The sequence below is a fragment of the Polypterus senegalus genome, chromosome 5 (assembly GCF_016835505.1).
Source record: "Polypterus senegalus isolate Bchr_013 chromosome 5, ASM1683550v1, whole genome shotgun sequence".
In the NCBI taxonomy this organism is placed as follows: Eukaryota; Metazoa; Chordata; class Cladistia; order Polypteriformes; family Polypteridae; genus Polypterus; species Polypterus senegalus.
Genome location: NC_053158.1, coordinates 195,031,708 through 195,051,993, shown reverse-complemented (window position 1 = coordinate 195,051,993; position 20,286 = coordinate 195,031,708). Strand labels below are relative to the sequence as shown.

At 41.0% G+C, this 20,286-nt stretch overlaps 1 long non-coding RNA gene across 1 annotated transcript; it reads left to right on the top strand.

The window, feature by feature from the left end:
• Positions 1-654: 654 nt before the first annotated feature.
• Positions 655-9,843, top strand: LOC120530045. Its single transcript, XR_005633890.1, has 4 exons — positions 655-794; positions 6,578-6,613; positions 6,695-6,724; positions 9,798-9,843. It is a non-coding gene; the product is annotated as an uncharacterized LOC120530045 (long non-coding RNA).
• The last annotated feature ends 10,443 nt before the right edge of the window (positions 9,844-20,286 follow it).

Sequence of the window (20,286 nt, the reverse complement as noted above, 5' to 3'; positions counted from 1 at the left end):
TATAGACTTATACTAGGAGGTGCTCTATCACACTAACATCCATCCATTTTCCAACCCGCTGAATCCAAATACAGGGTCACGGGGATCTGTTACTGCCCATCCCAGCCAACACAGGGAGCAAGGCAAAAACCAATCCTGGGCAGGGTGCCAACCCACCGCAGGACAGACACACACACACCAAGCACACACTAGGGCCAATTTAGAATCACCAATCCACCTAACCTGAATGTCTTTGGACTGTGGGAGGAAACCCATACAGACACGGGGGAGAACATGCAAACTCCACAAAGGGCGGACTAGGGAAGCAAACCCGGGACTCCTTACTGCGAGGCAGCAGCACTACCACTGTGCCACCCATCACACTAACATGCTTAAGAAAAAGCTATAGCAGAAATAAATTCCAAACCAATAAAATCCAAAGCTAGGGAATCACTCAGAGTCCCATAGAGTTCTGGTTCCAGTTTTAGACTTTATTAACAGATAAAAGGATGTAACAAGTGTCTCCACAGGTATAAACAAACAAGCTTGATGGACTGAATGGTCTCCTCTCATTTGTCAAATGTGTTGTAATTCACATTCTATGTTAGAAAATCCCAATTCACTCTAATTCTTGTTTCCCTTTCTTTCACAATTTCTACAGGAGAAGGAGTTGACAATTTTTGGCACATCCTTCTAGAAGGTCGAAATTGCACAGTGGAGATTCCATCGGAAAGATTTAGCTGTACTTTTTGGTACGACTCCAGTGACAGCAAACCAGGGAAATCCAGAACAGTTCGAGCAGCATTAATTGATGGGTAAATTCACTTGTTTTTCTTTTTAAAGCCATTTCTCATTTTAACCGATGTTCCAATCTTCTTAAGACTCACTATGTAGGATATGCTTTTAGTTTGATGGAGATTTTATTTTTAATATCAAGCATTAAAATAACAACAAGAAACAGATATGAATGTATTCACCTATTTAAACTACTGTATAACTGGGGTCTCCAAACTTTTTTCCCTTGAGAGCTACTTTTACAAAATGAAAATGGCCAAGAGCTCCTCACACTTTCCAACGTTTATTCTCATAGCTTATTTCAATCCAAGCAAACTGAATTAGCTGGTTTTGCTTGAACATTTACAAAATGGTGTCCACAACTCACATTTTGCATTAAAACATCACAAAAAATATTTAGTTCACCTGCAAGTGCATTATGTATGTCTGTATGCCTTTTCTACTGTATCTCACACTATTGAATTAAAACACGAATGCTGTCAAAACAAAACAATGCAATTACCAACACACAGATATGACTTATTAATTTGTCATTTTGTCACATGTCCAGTTGCATGTGCGATGTGTTTTTTAGTTAGTCAGATGACAGGCACTGCATGGAGTCAACAAGAGAGGCAGGTGTCTGGTGGAGTGGAGCCACTGAGGTTCACTTTTATGGAGTCATTTAAATGTTCGTCTGTCAGTCTTGTTCTGAACTTTGATTTCATGACATTCCTGTCAGACTCACAGAGGTATGGAGACCCAAACAAAGCAGACATTTTCAGAGCTCCTTGGTGAAAATTCTTATAGTTATCTGGCTCTCGAAGCTCCAGAAATGCTGAGAATTCTGTTGAGACTTTGACTGCACATTATTTTGAAGGTTAACTAATATACAATATATAAAATCCAATCTCTTTCTGTCAGTCTGTCTGTCCGCTTTTTACGAGAGAACAGTTAACAAATTTAGATAAGTTTTTTCTATAATTTGTTTGAACATTCCAGCTGATTTTGTGACTTATCTCATTTCGCTATGTATTGTAGTTTGTTTGCAGTACCGATTTATTTGCGTGAATCCGAGATCCACTCAGCGGGCCGAGGTGAGGGGCCTTCCTCACTCACTTGCCAGCTTCGGAGCGTGTGCCTTAACTCCGCTTAGCTAGAGAACACAATTGAATTCAACTTTGTTTGATATTTAAAATAAAGTGTTACTTAAGTCTTGATGAGTTTGACTCCGGATATTCTCTTAAGTGTATGCCACATTGAAAAGATAGATTGCAATTCAGATTATGGATCGTTATATGATTTTATGGAAAGATCGGCCACCCTTAATTTGACTAATCAAGTTTTAAATTTATGTAGGATTCATTAACCCTTTGGTGAGCTACTTGGAAAGGGGTGGCGAGCTACCGGTAGTTTGCAAGCGATGTGTTGGTGACCCCTGAACTATAAGCTGTATAAAAACACTTAAAGGAACACTGCTCCCAAAAATGGCATTTTTTGTGCTACTTAACCCATATGTTTTGAAGTGATTGCCAAGAAATAAAAAATAATCTCATGTGTTTATGGAGAATGGAGATGAAACATTTTCTGGTAAAAAGGGGCATTTTTAGAGAGCAATGTTGGACAACAGTAATCAGTATGAAAAGCATCCATGAAAAAAATTTCAAGTTACTTGTGTGACACAAACCACACATCAAGTCATTTGGTTGTATGTGTTATGATTTGCTCACTTTGAGAATTTTTTTTCTCTTAAAATAAATTCCTTAGAACTGAAATATACATGGGAGTATAGGTTGCTTTTTTTTCCTAGAACTTTATTACGTTTCCTGAATATAATGATTAATTGCAGTAATTCATTGTGCCGAGACATTATTTTGTTTTGCAATTCGGTGCCACCAGCTTATGATTCCCATTACCAGCATGTTATTCCTGATTGCCACAAAATGTTGAAAAGATCAAAGAAAGGGGAAAGGGGTCTCTCTTTGAACTGCCTTTCCTAAGGTTTCTTCCATTTTTTTCCTACAAGGGTTTTGTTGGGAGTTTTTCCTTGTCTTCTTAGAGGGTCAAGGCTGGGGGGCTATCTAAAGGCAGTGCCTGTTAAAGCCCAGAGCGGCACTCTCTTGTGTGATTTTGGGCTAAAAAAAAAGTAAATTATATTATATTGTATTGTGTATGTTGTTGCAGACGTCACCATGTCTTGCATCATCAGCGTGCAAAGATTTATTCCCTATCAGTGATTTGGATAAAAACACAAACTTTGTGCGTTTTTTTCTTCTCAAATTTCGGACTTCCAGTCTTACTGTTTTCTCTCGGACTTTCTGGTTAGTGATGTCACTAACTAGGCCTGAGGGTTGCCTTTTAAGCCCACCTAAGGTATGTTGTATCACTCCAGGACGAGAAGGGGAACTGTCGCTAATAGTTTTGTTTCCTTTTCTTTCTCACAGACTTGAGAAACTGCCCTTTAGGGCAACACAAGGCCAAGGAAGCTCTACCCCTTTTGGTTCCCTCTGTTTTAAATGGAGATAGTGTCTCATATCGGATCTGACAACCTTAGGGAGATAGAGAGAGAAAGAGCATACCTTAAAAAGAGCTGCTTCCAAGCAGAGAGCGCAATCGAGCATGTGTTTTATTTACAGTTTTCTTTTCTTGTTGGAACTAAATGGGGTTTTGTTGGCACCCCAAGCATTTGTCTTTTGGCCTGCCTCATTATTCATGCTGCAACAGTGATTAGACATGGCTGCAAAAACGTTTCATCACTAAGATTTTAACTCATTTCTGGTGTTAACTACATTTCATCTCCTGGTCCTCTTCTCGCTCTCGGACAGAACAGTATGCTAACAACTGGCAAAATGCATCCGTTTTTTGTTTTTGCTAAAACAAATGTTAAATAAATACCTTCTGAAAATCAAACTAGTGCACTCAGAGGTTTATTGAATACCCACCACTATTCCTCATTTACTGGTTAAAAATGTGGTCTTTAATTCAAAGCCTCTATACTGTGTGAATGCATATGCTCTTCTGGATATGAATGAAAGTAACAAGCTGGTTAAGTTTTGCCGATGATACCAAGCGAGGTGGACTAGCAGATAATTGAAAGTCTGTCGAATCATTACAGAGGGACTTTTACACCATACAAGCTTGGCAGATTTGTGGCAAATTAAATTTAATGTAAGTAAATGAAAAGTATTACACATAGGAAGTAAAAATGTGAGGTTTCAATACACAGTGGGAGGTCTGAAAATCGAAAGTACACTTTATGAGAAGGATTAGGGAGTCAACTGCCAGACACTGTTCAGAGGTCATTAAAAGGCTAACAGAATGTCAGGTTATATAGCGCCTTGATGTGTGAAGTACAATTCCAAGGAGGTTATGCTGAAGCTTTATAACACACTGGTGAAGCCTCATCTGGAGTCCTGTGTGCAGTTTTAGTTTCCAGGCTACAAAAAGGACATAGCAGCGCGAGGAAAAGTCCACAAAAGAGTGTCTAGGCTGACAGGGGATGAGTTATGAAGAAAGATTAAAAGAGTTGGGTCTTTTCAGTTTAAACAATAGAAGATTAAAAGGAGTCATGATTGAAGTATTTAAAATTATGAAGGGAATTCATCCAGTGGATCAAGGCTGTGATTTTAAAGCGAGTTCATAAAGAACACAGGGACACAGTTGAAAATTTGTTAAAGGAACATTTAGCACAAACATTACAAAGTTTTTCTTCACACAGAAAACCAGGATTCATGTTGAAATGCAGTCACTTCTGCCTCATCCAGCATTCAGAGTTGGGAGGAGATGGACTAGGCTTGGTTGGTGTAGAGTGGTAGTGGAAAAGGAAAGGAAAGGACAGCAATGAAACTGTGACTGATTTATCAGGTGATATAAACCTATAGAAGGCATTTTGTTTGAATACAATTTCTTTCCTTGAACCTGCAACTGTGTGGTTTGGTTGTGTCTGGGTGTTTGGGGTACAGGTCTGCTCTCTCCAGGTTACATAGTATATTACACAATAAATTAAGGGATCCACATGGACTACATGAACTAATATACACATCTGTAAAAAAGCAATGCATAAATTGTGAAGATTTAAGTTGCTGACAGGAAAAGTAGGCAGGACTACTCCTTAAGTGCAATACTGTATAGTAATTCTTCATTTAAAAAAAAAAATTCTGTTTTTCTTCTCCATCTGTCACAAACTGATGACGTAATTGCTGTGTGCCACAAGGTGCCATTGCTGACGGTATCTGAAAATGTATTGATTTTCGTTCAGCAATGTTCATTTCTGGGTATTTCCTATTATTCTTTTCTTTTTAGCAGACACTACAGAATTTAATGCAATTGACTTAATGAGGGCCACATTAATCAAAATGAGTACGGCAGAATCTGAATGTGCCCTAAAACGGACTGGTGTTCTTTTCAGTATTATTGCCGTGAGTCAAATGTAACTACAGCTTTGTGTGTACATGGACTTAAAAATTGGATTAAGCAGGATGACGTGATGAAGGGAGGGAGAGATAGATGATGAAACCAAACTAACATGGCCAAATTATGATAAAAAAATAGTTCCTATTTAACTTGATGAAAAATGCTATTTTTGCGGGTGGCACGGTGGCACAACAACAACAACTTTTATTTATATAGCACATTTTCATACAAACAGTAGCTCAAAGTGCTTTACATAATAAAGAATAGAAAAATAAAAGACACAATAAGAAAACAAAGTAAGTCAACATTAATTAACATAGAATAAGAGTAAGGTCCAATGGCCAGGGGGGACAGAAAAAAAAAAAAACTCCAGACAGCTGGAGAAAAAAATAAAATCTGTAGGGATTCCAGACCATTAGACTGCCCAGTCCCCTCTGTGCATTCTACCTAACATAAATGAAACAGTCCTCTTTGGATTTTGGGTTCTCACAGAAGGACTTGATGATAAAGGTCACATAGACTTCTGCCTTTTAATCCATCCATCATTGTTGGAGCATTATGATACTTTGAGTAGGTGGAGGTGGCGCAGGCCATCACCACCACAAAGAAACCGGAAAAAGAAACAGAAGAGAGAGTAGGGGTCAGTACCGATTTTAGAGCCACCATGAATAGTTTTTATGAAGAATTGAACATACAGAGTATCAGGATTAAGTTAAATGAAGTTAAATTGAAGTTATAAAAAGGCCATGTTAAAGTAATGTGTTTTCAGCAGTTTCTTAAAGTGCTCTACTGTACTAGCCTGGCGCATTCCTATTGGCAGGCTAGTCCAGATTTTAGGTGCATAACAGCAGAAGGCCGCATCACTACTTCCTTTAAGTTTTGTTCTTGGAATTCTAAGGAGACACTCATTTGAGGATCTAAGGTTACGATTTGGAATATAAGGTGTCAGACACTCCGATATATAAAATGGGGCGAGATTATTTAAGGCTTTATAAACCATAAGCAGAATTTTTAAAGTCAATCCTGAATGACACAGGTAACCAGTGTAGTGACATTAAAACTGGAGAAATGTGTTGGAGGTTACAATGGATTCTATTAAACAAAATCTGGACTTTCTTCGTCCATCCAAAGGTGTGGAATTAAACACCGGACAACGGACATTACACGGGTGTCCGTTTAAAATGATGGGTAAGCATCTGTTACCACAGATCAACGGGCACTTTTCAAAAAATCCAGTTTTTTTGAGCATATAAATAAGCAGCGTTCGTGCCCCATCCCCATTTCTCTACGCTTCGTTCAGAACAACAAGATGAATTTCTCCCAAAACGGTTTGTCATCACGAATTTATTAGAATAATGTATTGTAATTTTAATGACTACAGCTAAATGAAATGCAATTATTTTTCATACAGCATATTCTGCATCGGACAATGTCACTGACGCCCCAGGTAAGGCTATTCATGATTCTTATATGCTTAAATGAACATGTTTTAAAAACTTAGGTCTTAATTCTTATATTTTTTCTTTAGAGCTGTTCATACCTGTCGATTCGCAAAATGGTAAAAACCTTTTTTAATATATCTTGTTTAATACGCGCATGGCTTTCATATCAGTATTTAGCCCCCAGCCTTCGTGTATCGGCATGCGCTCGGGAGCGCGTGCATGTAAGCGCTTAAGTGCTTCGGTGTTAGCTGGGAGCGCGCGTGCATGTGTAAGCGCTTAAGTGTTTCGGTGTTAGCTGGGGAGCGCATGTGCATGTGTAAGCGTTTACGTGTTTGTCAATATAAAACTGCTTATAACATATTTCTAACGTGCTGATCCGATCATGAAAGGGAATGATGAGTCTATAAATGTGTCTTAACTAACCGCATGAACGACGTGCGTCAGTGAATATTTGAGTATAATTACTGGGTTGTAATGGAAAATGTCCAGGAATACAATAAAGTTATTTCAAAACGTGCGGTTGATTCCTTTATTTTATTTTCTTTAGATTTATATATACAGGTAGAATCGCGATTGATTTTGATGAAACAGATGAGAATTTTATTAAAATGATAAAATGTTTACAACGTGTCTATGTAAAGGTGCGTGTGTGCACGATCGCATGCGATTACTAGCTTTCGCACATGAGCTTTGCTAAATGAAATGTAATACATACTAGAGTCCCCAAAAGTCCTGGGGCCTCATGTATAACACCGTGCGTAGAACTCGCACTATAACATGGCGTAAGCACAAAAGCGAAATGTGCTACGCACAGAAAAATCCAGATGCAGGAATCTGTGCGTACTCTAACTTCCACATTCTTTCGTTACATAAATCCCGATCAGCGTGAAAACTAACGCTCATGCACGCGCATTTTGTAACGCCCCAATTCCTCCCAGAATTACGCCTATTTGAATATGCAAATGAATATAAATCGCCCTTAAGCGCAGCCTTCTGTGAAAAGACAATGGGAAAAGCACGGAGAAAATATAAGAATTTCAGCGAATACCAAGTGGAGGCAAAGGAAAAACATACTATTTGTTCAAATAAACCGTGGTATAATCAACAAAATGAAGTTGATCGAGTGACATAGCGTGTTGGAGAAACTTGAAAGCTCACATTCACAAAATCGCACAGTGCGGAAATAAAAAAGAAGTCACATATCAAAGTTGCCATGAAAAGGCGAGTTGTAAGCCCACTGTCTGAGTGTCATATGAAAGTTTATTAGGTACAGAGAAAAAGGCACACGGTGGGGAAACGCACGAAATGTCAACTTTAATCTCGAATTTTCCACTTTAATCACGTAGTTTATTTTGTCATTTAGTAGAAAATTATAAACTTCATCTTAAAATCGTTTAATTAACCAGTTTCTCAAAATTACATCGTAATTAAAGTAGCACGTTAAATGCTTTGTTTTGTATTTGATCTTCTACTCGTATGTGATCTATGTGTGTGAATCACTACTTGCTTCTTAAACTGGCTCTCTTCCTCCAACTGGACACAGAGTCCATTACATTTGTGATATTACAGCTCTCTGAATAACTAAAATACTGAGATGTATACGTGATGTCATTTTCATGATGATAGGAGCTAAAGCACATTATTAAACATGTGTTTCATGAGCCTCGTGCTCATGACAAGCATTTATCTTTTGTCGAAATTTGTCGCTGCGTTTTTAGCTGTGTTGTTATTTTCTCTTTCTGTTTTATATTCAATATATATTGGCGTTGCCCAAGAGTCCTTGCTTTTCTTTCCCCAAGTAACCGATCGCCACACAATCAGCTCTGTAATAGAAGTTAAGCCATCTGTAAGCTTAGCGCCGATTCTTCAAAACGTTTAAAGAACATTGAAATATCTTCGTAGTACATGTTTAATTATTCTATCCTTCACGACACTCCCAGTGAAGAATATAGATTATTTAAATGAAGTTAAAGTTGTATGTGTATAATTTAACAAACATATTTTGCTGCATTTCACCTTAAAAATGATATCGTCATCATATGTAAATACGCGCTTTATAAAGTGGCCCAGGTTGTGAGATATTATAACTGTAGTGGAAGTTTACAGTGGGCTGATTGTACTTATAAGTACAAATCGTTATACAAGGTGCAATTGATTGAGTGCATTTAAAGTTCTTGGGATTAAACTGTTTCTGAACCGAGGTCCTACAGGAAAGGCTTTAAAACGTTTTGTAGTGGCTGAGACAGCGTGTCCTTAAAGCTGTATACCGATAATTCTCTTTCCGATCAGCTGCTGCTGTGATTCACACTCAGATACAGTGATATCAATACTCCGAGTCGTGCAGTGAGAGTAATATGGAAAAAGATGATCCGCTGTGGCAACTCCTAACGGGAGGAGCTGAAAGAAGAAGAAGAAGAAGAAGTGAGAGTAACAACGCTAAAGCAGTTATGGTATTTGGAATACTATGGCTGTTCCCTGGACCATTATATTGTTACGAGTTAATTACAATCAGATGCATTACACTAATAAACAATATGCGATTAGTTTCAGTGTATTTATAAAGCCGCGTCATGAAAATAATGAGTAATCACACAAGAACAGTAGCACTGCTTTGACGCTGGGTGCCGCCAGTTTGCAAAACCGAGCGGAGAACTTGCGTCACGACAAGGCATGAGTACCGTGGAAAAGTGCGTGGCTTTACGCCAAGTGTAGGTTTTATACATCGCGATTTGAACGTGGAAAAGTTCTTACGCAACATTTCTGTGCATACGCACCGTTTATACATGAGGCCCCTGGTGATTTTAGACGTATCAAAAGTATTGTTGAATCATTGGGTAAATGAATATTATGTGTTTCTGTATTTATGAGATTATATTTTAATACCTTGAGACCCGATTATTTTGAAAATGATTTTATCCAACTTATTTTAGGGGATGTTCGTGCAGTTTGTTAAAGTGCTTCGGGTAGTTACAAGGGATAGGGATGAGGCGTATTAAAACGTTCTGTGTTAATTAACCGGTTGAGCTGTGGGTGTGTGTGTGGGTGTGCGTGTGTGTGCATAAACACTTGTAGATCAGCTTGTGTATATATGTGTGTGTCTGGATTGGAGCTCGTGCATTTGGTTTCAGCAGCTGCAAGCGCTGGAATGGGGAAATGCTTTTTTAAATAGGTATGTATTTTGTTTTGTAGACGAAAATTCTGTACAAAACGAAACAGTTTCTCAAAGGGATTACTCTGTTGTACATTCACAGTAAGTGTCCTTTTCAATTTATGGATGAAACTTTGGGGAACACACTTATCTGCAGATTTTGTGAAAAAGATTCCTTTAACTGAAAAGGATATAATTTTATTTTCAGATTCAACTCTCCCGGGTGTTTTAACGCAATTGCTGCAAGGTTCAGACAATCTAGCACTATACGAAAGCTGGCAGAATCAACAAGTACCACCCCCGTCGGAGAACAGCCCGGGGCAATCTCCGACACCCTCTCAGAGCAGCCGAGGGCAATCTCCGACACCCTCTCAGAGCAGCCGAGGGCAATCTCCGAAACCCTCTCAGAGCAGCCGAGGGCAATCTCCGACACCCTCTCAGAGCAGCCAAGGGCAATCTCCGACAACCTATCAGAGCAGCCGGGGGTATTCTCCAGCGCAATCATCGGCGTCTTCTAATTCTAGCCGCTGTTCAACCCCCAGGGTGGTCCCTTTACCGACATCGCTTCACTCTGAGCAAGGATCTCGGCGAAGAAATCGTTATTCACCCCGATATTCCCATCGGCCTGACCCCGACCGGAGACATCGCGAAAGACTGGTGCAGTTGGGCGACGTTCTTCGCTGGGCACTGGAGCAATTTATAGAATTAGAGTCTCCTGGGTACAATTCCGTACCCGACATGAGTTTACATTTGCTGCATCTGTATACTTTTTCCAAGGTTCTACCCAGAAATTAAAGGATAGGTTTTATATTACTTTTTTTCATTAAAAATAACATTGAATGCAAATTTTTATTTTCTGTGCTTATAACTGTAACCTTTGTTTAAATTTAGGTCATGTCTGAAAACGGGTCTAGCGGTAGCAGCAACGAACGCGACAGCAGCGACAGCAGCCGCGACAGTGGTACAGACAGCTTCCGTGAACATCCTGTAGGGCGTAAAGGTAGGAAAAGGCCGTCCAGTGAAAACCTGAGACTATTAAAAGAGATGTTTAATAACCTTGAATATTCTATAAAACCCCCTAAAATACCTACCCCTCCGCCGATTCCAGTCTGACGCTAATCGTTCGGGTGGCTAGGGTTCCATCTGGTGGCGGCAGGGCCAGGCGTAAAGCATGTTCCCTTTTCAACTATGTAATCCTTCAAAAGAAACGGAAGCACTTATGGATCTCCTTTAACCAGGATGATCAGTGCTGTTTTGCCAGGGGTTTGCTGGCTGTATTAAACGATAGGTTCAGAAACAATCAGAAATTGTGTGAACAAGAGGCTCGCCGTCTGCACGTCGGGGTCGGTTTATCAACGGATCAGAAAGTAACGTTTTCAGATGTCGAAAAATTTGAGAGGCTACTAGGAATTAAAATTATCGTCTGGTACAGGGAACCGAACACCACTGCTCTATTAAAATTTGAAGCGTCCCGGGTCAGAAAACCAAAGACGGCGTTCCTATTTTTGCACCAGGAGCATTATTACGGTATTTTGAATCTAGAAGGCTTTCTGGGATTTTCCTACGTCTGCGATTTCTGTTACACGGGATATTCTATACCGTCACGACATCGCTGCGAACAACACTGTGACGTCTGTTTATCTACAAACTGTCGATTGGTTGACGGGGAGGCTTTTCGATGTCCCGACTGTTGTCGTTTCTGTCGATCAAGGGTTTGCTTCGAGCTCCACAAAACACCGAAATGGAATGAAAAGACGCGTCGGTCTGAAAGTATCTGCGACGTCTTTAAAGTCTGCGCTCTCTGTTACGAGAGATACAGCTTGAAAGCTGGGTCAAAACCTCACAAGTGTCGATCCAAACACTGTCGCGTTTGTAGAGCGGTCATGAAAGAGTCGGATGAAAACCATCAGTGTTTTATTCAAAGCTTGCCGCAAAGACCAAACCACGAAAAATACGTGTTTCGATTTTGAGTGCCGTCAAGATGACAGTACTCACATCCCCAATTACATCCACTGCATGCATTGGAATGGTCAATCGTGGAGACGTTCCGGCGAGGACTGCGTAGCAAAGTTCTTTCACAGATATCGATGTCCGAAATACAAAGATTACACGTTCATAGCTCACAATTCTAAGGGGTATGACGGATATTTCCTCCTGAAAGATCTCGTCGAAAGCGGGCAAACTCCATTTGTAACATCTCAGGGCTGTAAATTAATGTGCTTTATAGAAGAAGATTACAACTTGAGATTTATCGACTCGTTGAACTTCTTACCTATGAAATTGAGCAGTATGCCCAAAGCCCTGGGATTCCATGCTCAAAAAGGGTACTTTCCCCATTTCTTTAATACCGCTGAAAATCAAGACTACATCGGACCATACCCCGATCCTAAATATTACGGCATTCAACACATGATGAGCCAGGAAAGAGAGGAGTTTTTGTCTTGGTACGATTCGGTTAAAAGCGGTACCTTCAACTTTAGACAAGAAATGGCCTACTATTGTCGAAACGACGTGATTATTTTAAGAACCGCATGCATGAAATTTAGAGATTAAGTTGTCGGGATCGGTAATATTGATCCTTTTCAGTGTATGACCCTAGCTTCTCTCTGTCTGACCATGTACAGACAAAACTGTATGCCTGATAATGCAATTGGAATCATTCCGACTGATCATTACAAAAGCACTCACAAAGCATATTCTAATGCTTTCTATTCAGTGGCTGTTTCTTTCCGAGAAGGAAAAATAAACATTGACATGCGCAGAATCACGGTGAAGTCAAGATGGGGTCCTTTTATCTAGATGGTTACGCCGAAGTTCAGGGTGTCCCGACGGCCTTTGAGTTTGCTGGCTGCTTTTATCACGGATGTCCAGAGTGCTACGATGCGCAAGCCAAGCACCCTCTTACGGGGACGTCTTATGCAGAATTGTTTAAAACGTTTGACGACAAACTCAATAAATTGCGTGAAAACTTTAATCTGACGGTGAAAGTGCTTTGGGAACACGATTGGGAGCGCATGAAAAAAGAGGACGCGGAGCTTCAGGATTTCTTAAGGCGCTTTGAGTTTCCTGAACCTATCAATCCCCGTGATGCCCTTTATGGAGGGCGCACCAACGCTATCAAATTATATCATAAGGTTCAAGGCGACGAGCAAATGCATTATTACGATTTTACAAGTCTGTACCCCTACGTCAACAAAACAAAAACCTACCCGATCGGCCATCCGACCTTTGTTTTTGAAGAATTTGGCGATCTTAAGCAATACTTTGGTCTCATTAAAATCACCCTGTTAGCCCCTCGCAATTTGTATTTTCCGGTCCTCCCTTTAAGAATTTGCAATAAATTGATGTTCGTTCTGTGCCGTACGTGTGCAGAAACCCAGACATCCACCGGCCTTTGCCGTCACAATGATCGGGAAAGGTCTTTAACAGGAACCTGGTGCACCGTCGAAATACTCAAGGCCTTAGATAAAGGGTACAAAGTTTTAAAAATTCATGAGATATGGCACTACGAATAGAGTACCGCAGATTTATTTTCCGATTACATCAAAATTCATCTGAAAGGCAAACAGGAGGCCTCTGGATGGCCATCTTGAGCCGTGGACGAAGCGTCCCGGTGGCGCTATGTTGACGACTATTTCTTAAAAGAAGGCGTATTATTGGAGCATGAAAACATAGCCTCCAATCCCGCAAAGAGACAAATTTCCAAGTTATTTCTGAATTCTCTTTGGGGAAAATTCGGTCAGAAGCCTAACCAACTTACCACTGTGTTTGTTAAACACACCCAAGAATTCTTTGATTACCTGTTCTCAGACGTGTATCTGGTCTCCTATTTTGGCTTTGTCAGCGACAAAATCGCTCAGATGCAGTGGAGGTATGCGGATGACCGATACGTTGTACCCGGCCCTGTCAATGTGGTGATCACCGCTTTGACCACGGCCTATGCCTGGCTAGAATTGTACGAATTGCTGGATCGTTTAGGGCCGAGGATTCTGTATCATGATACAGATTCCATTATCTTCACAGCATCGCCCGGACAGTACACGCGGCCGCTCGGCGACTAATTAGGTGAACTCACCAGCAAACTAGATCCTGATGACTACATAGAAGAATTTGTTTCTGGGGGTCCAAAAACGTACGCGTACAAAACGTTCAAAGGCAAGGTCTGCATGAAAGTAAAGGGTATTACTCTCAATCACCAAACGGTTAAAGAGGTAAACCTATATTCGTTAATGGATCTAGTGCATAGTTTTGTAGAAAACGATCTCACAAAAGAAATAACCGTTCATGGTGCGCAGATTCATAGGAACAAAAAGACCCTGACGTTGCAAAATCGTCCACTCAATCGTGCCCGATTTCACATCTCTACCCTATGGATACTAAAGAGGGCTTTGATGTAAGACTTCAACACCCGTTCTCAAAAATAGTCTCGGGACCCTCCTGTTCGGGCAAATCGCATTATGTGACAAAGCTTTTGGAACACACAGAACATGTGCTTTCTCGTCGCCCTGACAATATAGTCTGGTTTTATAGCTGCTGGCAGCCTCTGTACGACGAACTATTAACCCGATTTCCCAAAATCAAATTTTTAGAGGGGTTACCCGCTTCCTTAAGCGACGATGAACTACTGCCGCCTGATTGAGTTAACTTGGTGATCGTCGACGATTTGATGGAACAAGCGAGCCATAGCCAAGAGATAGAGAGGGCCTTCACAAAATATACTCATCACAGGAATTTGTCCATCATTTACTTGGTCCAAAATTTATTTTTTCAAGGTAAGAAAAGTAGAACAATAAATCTGAATGCCAATTACATAACCCTTTTTAAAAACCCGAGAGAGAAACTGCAAATCACCAATTTAGCGCGTCAAATGTACCCCGGCAGGGTGAAATTTTTCTTGGAGGCCTTTGAGGATGCTACGCGACACCCTTACGGTTATCTGTTGGTGGATCTGAAAGCCCAGACACCTGACGAATTTCGCTTACATACTGGCTTGTTCCCTCCCAATTGGCCTGTGGTGTACGTCGTGAAAAGATAAAGGCGATGCGATTTTCCGAGTATTTGAAAAAGAGACGGCATGTTGTGAAGAATAAAAAGAAATCTCCCTCTGCTCAAGACCCTGCACAGGGTCTCCTGTCTGAAGAAGCGATGCTGGCGAGGCTCCTGATGATTTCATTTATGCTCTGGCCAAGATAGCTCTCAATACTTTAAAAGGCCATGTCCCCCTAACTTCCAGACAGTTCAAGTTGCTGAAGAAGCATTGCTGCACCGTTAAAAAAACTAAGCGATAAAAAACTAACCCTTAAAAAGGAATAAACTCTTTTAAATCAGAAAGGAGGTTTTCTCGGAGCCCTGTTAAGCGCAGCCATTCCTTTCATTACTAGTTTAATAGTGTCGAGAGTATAAATATGGAATACACACGCAAGATGTACTTGGTCCCTCAACAACAAATGGCTCAGTGGCAACAGAAACCCCCACCTTCCAACGACCTTCTAAGCGCTACGGAAAGTCAACTGGATAAACAAATGAAACTCATACTTGAACGTGATGACTTGACCGTCGATGCAAAAGTAAAACTTTATACGACCGTCTTGCAAAGATACCTTACCTTTGTGAAAAAAGCGGATAAAGAAACCGGTTCTCTGACATTATTGATGCCTGTCGAGAGCCAGGAGGTGCCGCTGGAGACGCACAAAGATGCTCCTAGTACCCCAGAAGAACGGGTGTACGACGAGATTTTGAAAAGTACTCCGGATAAATCAAAGAAATATACTGAAATAATTTTACAGAAAATGTCGCATCACCCTAATACATCCTATTGGAATGGCTTGGGAGAGTTTGTGGAGAACCGTTACCCGGAACGAATATGGTCGATCTAATGCGGAACTTAACCGCCCGTCACAACATACCGTCCAATCGGAGACCTAGGGGTTGGAAAGAATTTATTAAGGCCTTGGCCGGATTGAACATTCCGACCTCGGCCGTACCAAACATGGACACTAGGGAACTTCTAGAGAGTTTCAAACTACCCTCCCAGGCGGGCTTCTGCCTCTGTTGCCTCTGCTGCCGGCGTCTGCTTCCGATACACCTGTTGGCAAGAAAACCAGATCTCAAAAAGAATGAATGGATTCCTTATTGAAATGTAATTATATTTTTGTTTAATAAAATATTATATTTAATTACAAAGTTTGCCTATTCTTTATTAAGATAATTACAGGGCATAGAACTTTGCATACAGGGATGATCCTGAAAGCTTCTAGAACTGATCTTAGACAAGGTGATGACAAAATTTTGAACCATATCATCATTCTTGGTGACTTCATTAAAATACAGGTTCATGACCTCTTGATAAGAGCGTCCTTTTCCTCTATGATACAGGAAAAAAATACAGTGTTGCCCATGAGCGGTGGAAAACCAGCTTTGAAGTTGCCGGGTATGGTGAATAATTTCTTTACAGTTTCTGTTTAAAAAGCTGTATACAGTGGTGTGAAAAACTATTTGCCCCCTTCCTGATTTCTTATTCTTTTGCATGTTTGTCACACAAAATGTTTCTGATCATCAAACACATGTAACCATTAGTCAAATATAACACAAGTAAACACAAAATGCAGTTTTTAAATGATGGCTTTTATTATTTAGGGAGAAAAAAAATCCAAACCTACATGGCCCTGTGTGAAAAGTAATTGCCCCCTTGTTAAAAATGACCTAACTGTGGTGTATCACACCTGAGTTCAATTTCCGTAGCCACCCCCAGGCCTGCTTACTGCCACACCTGTTTCAATCAAGAAATCACTTAAATAGGAGCTGCCTGACACAGAGAAGTAGACCAAAAGCACCTCAAAAGCTAGACATCATGCCAAGATACAAAGAAATTCAGGAACAAATGAGAACAGAAGTAATTGAGATCTATCGGTCTGGTAAAGGTTATAAAGCCATTTCTAAAGCTTTGGGACTCCAGCGAACCACAGCGAGAGCCATTATCCACAAATGGCAAAAACATGGAACAGTGGTGAACCTTCCAGGAGTGGCGGCCGACCAAAATTACCCCAAGAGAGCAGAGACGACTCATCCGAGAGGTCACAAAAGACCCCAGGACAACGTCTAAAGAACTGCAGGCCTCACTTGCCTCAATTAAGGTCAGTGTTCATCATAAGAAAGAGACTGGGCAAAAACGGCCTGCATGGCAGATTTCCAAGACGCAAACCACTGTTAAGCAAAAAGAACATTAGGGCTCGTCTCAATTTTGCTAAGAAACATCTCAATGATTGCCAAGACTTTTGGGAAAATACCTTGTGGACTGATGAGACAAAAGTTGAACTTTTTGGAAAGCAAATGTCCCGTTACATCTGGCGTAAAGGGAACACAGCATTTCTGAAAAGAACATCATACCAACAGTAAAATATGGTGGTGGTAGTGTGATGGTCTGGGGTTGTTTTGCTGCTTCAGGACCTGGAAGGCTTGCTGTGATAGATGGAACCATGAATTCTACTGTCTACCAAAAAATCCTGAAGGAGAATGTCAGGCCATCTGTTCGTCAACTCAAGCTGAAGCGATCTTGGGTGCTGCAACAGGACAATGACCCAAAACACACCAGCAAATCCACCTCTGAATGGCTGAAGAAAAACAAAATGAAGACTTTGGAGTGGCCTAGTCAAAGTCCTGACCTGAATCCAATTGAGATGCTATGGCATGACCTTAAAAAGGCGGTTCATGCTAGAAAGCCCTCAAATAAAGCTGAATTACAACAATTCTGCAAAGATGAGTGGGCCAAAATTCCTCCAGAGCACTGTAAAAGACTCATTGCAAGTTATCGCAAACGCTTGATTGCAGTTATTGCTGCTAAGGGTGGCCCAACCAGTCATTAGGTTCAGGGGGGGGTATAAAATTTAGCTATTAGCGGATTCACCAACATAAAGTCATTATCCGGTTTGTCTAGGGTGTTCCACGTGTGCGGATACTGAATTTCAGCCAATCCAACTTCCCAGGGGCCCTGTAGGTCGATTGGGGTGGCTAATTTGACGGTAAATTCAGCGATGGTATTATTAGGGAAAACATCCTGGGAAGAACTGCTGGGTAGTACAACGTAAAAGCTTTTTCTCTCCATTGTGAACGGACCGTAAATGAAATACTATTTTTGATTCTCAGTATTTAACGTCTTGCGCGTAGCTTTCAGGGATCCAACTGTTAAACTTTTCGGGCCAACCGAGCCATTTCACCAAAATATGCTTTTTTCTACGGATATTTTTTTTCGCCAAAATCTTTTCAATCCTAAAGACGTCCGTACCTCGAATCTTTTGTAACTCGGCATCGTAAAAGGAACCTATAATGTCTTCGCCGTTATAATCCTTGAGCTTGTAGACGGGAGGATCCCTGGGGACTAGTTCAGAAACGGTAAATAACTCGTCTGAAAAGGTTTGTTCGTAACCCTTGGTAAAAGGATTCTGGGATTTCGACACTCTGACCGTATCGCCGACTTTGAATTTATATTTTATATTTCTTTTGGTTTTAGTTAGACCGTATAAGTTTTTAAAGACTTTCCAAGAATTGGAACTATTCACCTCGGCAGGGGCCATTTTTATACCTCGGTGATAGCTGAGATTATAAGATTTCACCAAGTCCTGTAGCCCCTGCAGATAGGCCTGGGTATTCCGGGAGCTGAAATAACGCCACATTTTGGTCTTCAGAGTTCGATTGAACCTCTCCACCACCGAAGCCTTTAATTCACTAGCTGTGGTGAAATGTTTTATTCCATGTTTGTTGATCAGGCTTTGAAATTCCCGATTGAGAAACTCTTTACCGCTATCCGTCTGAAGTTTGACGGGTACTCTACCTTCCTCCAAAATTTCTCGAAAAGCCCTGGTTACTTCTTTGCCCGTTTTGTTTTTCAGAACCCTGACCCAAGCGTATTTAGAAAGAATAACTATACAAGTCAGTAGATACTTGTAACCTCAGTTATTCTCGGACAGGTTTGTCATATCCACCAGATCGACCTGCCATTGCCCGTCAATATTGGAAACATCCACCTTATTCCTTTTAAAATGGATTCTGGCCGGTTTATGTATCGTGTAGGTGTATTGCCCGGATAACCAATCGGACACTTCTTGGGACCCAATATGATGACCCGCTTGCGAGAGAGCTCTTTTCAAGGAATCCTTACCCCCTAAGGACCCGGGATTCTCAGAGTTATAATATGTTTTTTCCAAGACCTGCTCCATCGTCGGTGATAAAACAGACGCTGACAACAGTTAAAAAATTAGAAAACCTTTATTTAGGAGTCTGAATTTTTCAGACGGTTGTGGTTTCAGGCTCAGAAAGACCCATCAGCTCAATCATATCATCAAATTCCAGGTCATATTTAGTCCACAGATTCATATGACCCTCATGATTAATATTACTCTTACAAAACTCATTTGCCACACGGTGGGTTACACAGTATTCATCCATTTCATAAAATGACTGCATTACAGTATCATAAATAGAGCTGGTACTTTCAAATTCATCCACAGTCTTTTCAATCACTACATATATTTTGGGAATCGGCAATAGAATATTAAAATACCCGAGAACTTTCACAGCTAGTCGTTTCAGCCAATATTTACGGAAAATCTTCAGAATCTTATGAAAGCGACCTTGGCGGTAGGTGATTTCAGGTTCAAAGAGGCAGGTATGCCTTACCTGGCCAGGGTGATTTATACCACAGCCTTGACATTCTTTTTTCTGGTCGTAGTAGACAATAATGTCCAGCAGAGACGTCATCAGACCTTTAACAAGCTGCAGGGCCTTTTTCCAGGTTTCAGGCAGTACACCATTGGGGCAATCCATATTTGTCTCAGAAAATCCGATCGACATCGGTTCCTGTTGAACTTGTTTGTGCACCCAAGGCTGCCCTGGAGCTAGGTGAGAGGTTTCCGTCTGAGCGCCATTAACGGAGACGACAGTGTCCGGCTGATCACCATTTTCTGTGACGGGTGAGGCCCTCGTCGACCAAGGAGGCTGGAATCCGGTGTCTGTCTCAAGGTCTCTTGACCAGAGAGTGTAATCAGGACGTATAGTAAAATAATGCGGGTCAGATTCTTGGTGTTCCTGAATGCTATCCATCCGGACAAAGTTATAGAACTGGTAAGATTCAGGTCTTGAAGCCGAAGTCTTTGGAGTCTTAGGTGGAAACCCTGAGGATGTTACGCCGACCTCCGTCATTTCAGAGTCCGAAGCTGACGATATGCAGGGAGCTTTTAAAAGCTTCAACAAAATCTGAAATGGTCTGATCCCTGGTCTGGATCCGTTAACTGACAGACTGAGTATTTATGGTAAGAGGGATGGGGCGTGGCATAAATAAAGGTGGGTTTTACAATTCGACCTCGCTCGATTCGAACAATGTTTCAGACCAGTTAGTCCGTTACCGGGACGTCGCTTCAGCTTGCAGAATTCAGTCCTTGAATACTACAGGCGGAGGACAGTTTTCCTTATCGTCATCGCCTGATTCTACCCTTGTTTCGCACAACTTGACCCGATCCTCGTCGACCGCTTCAGCTT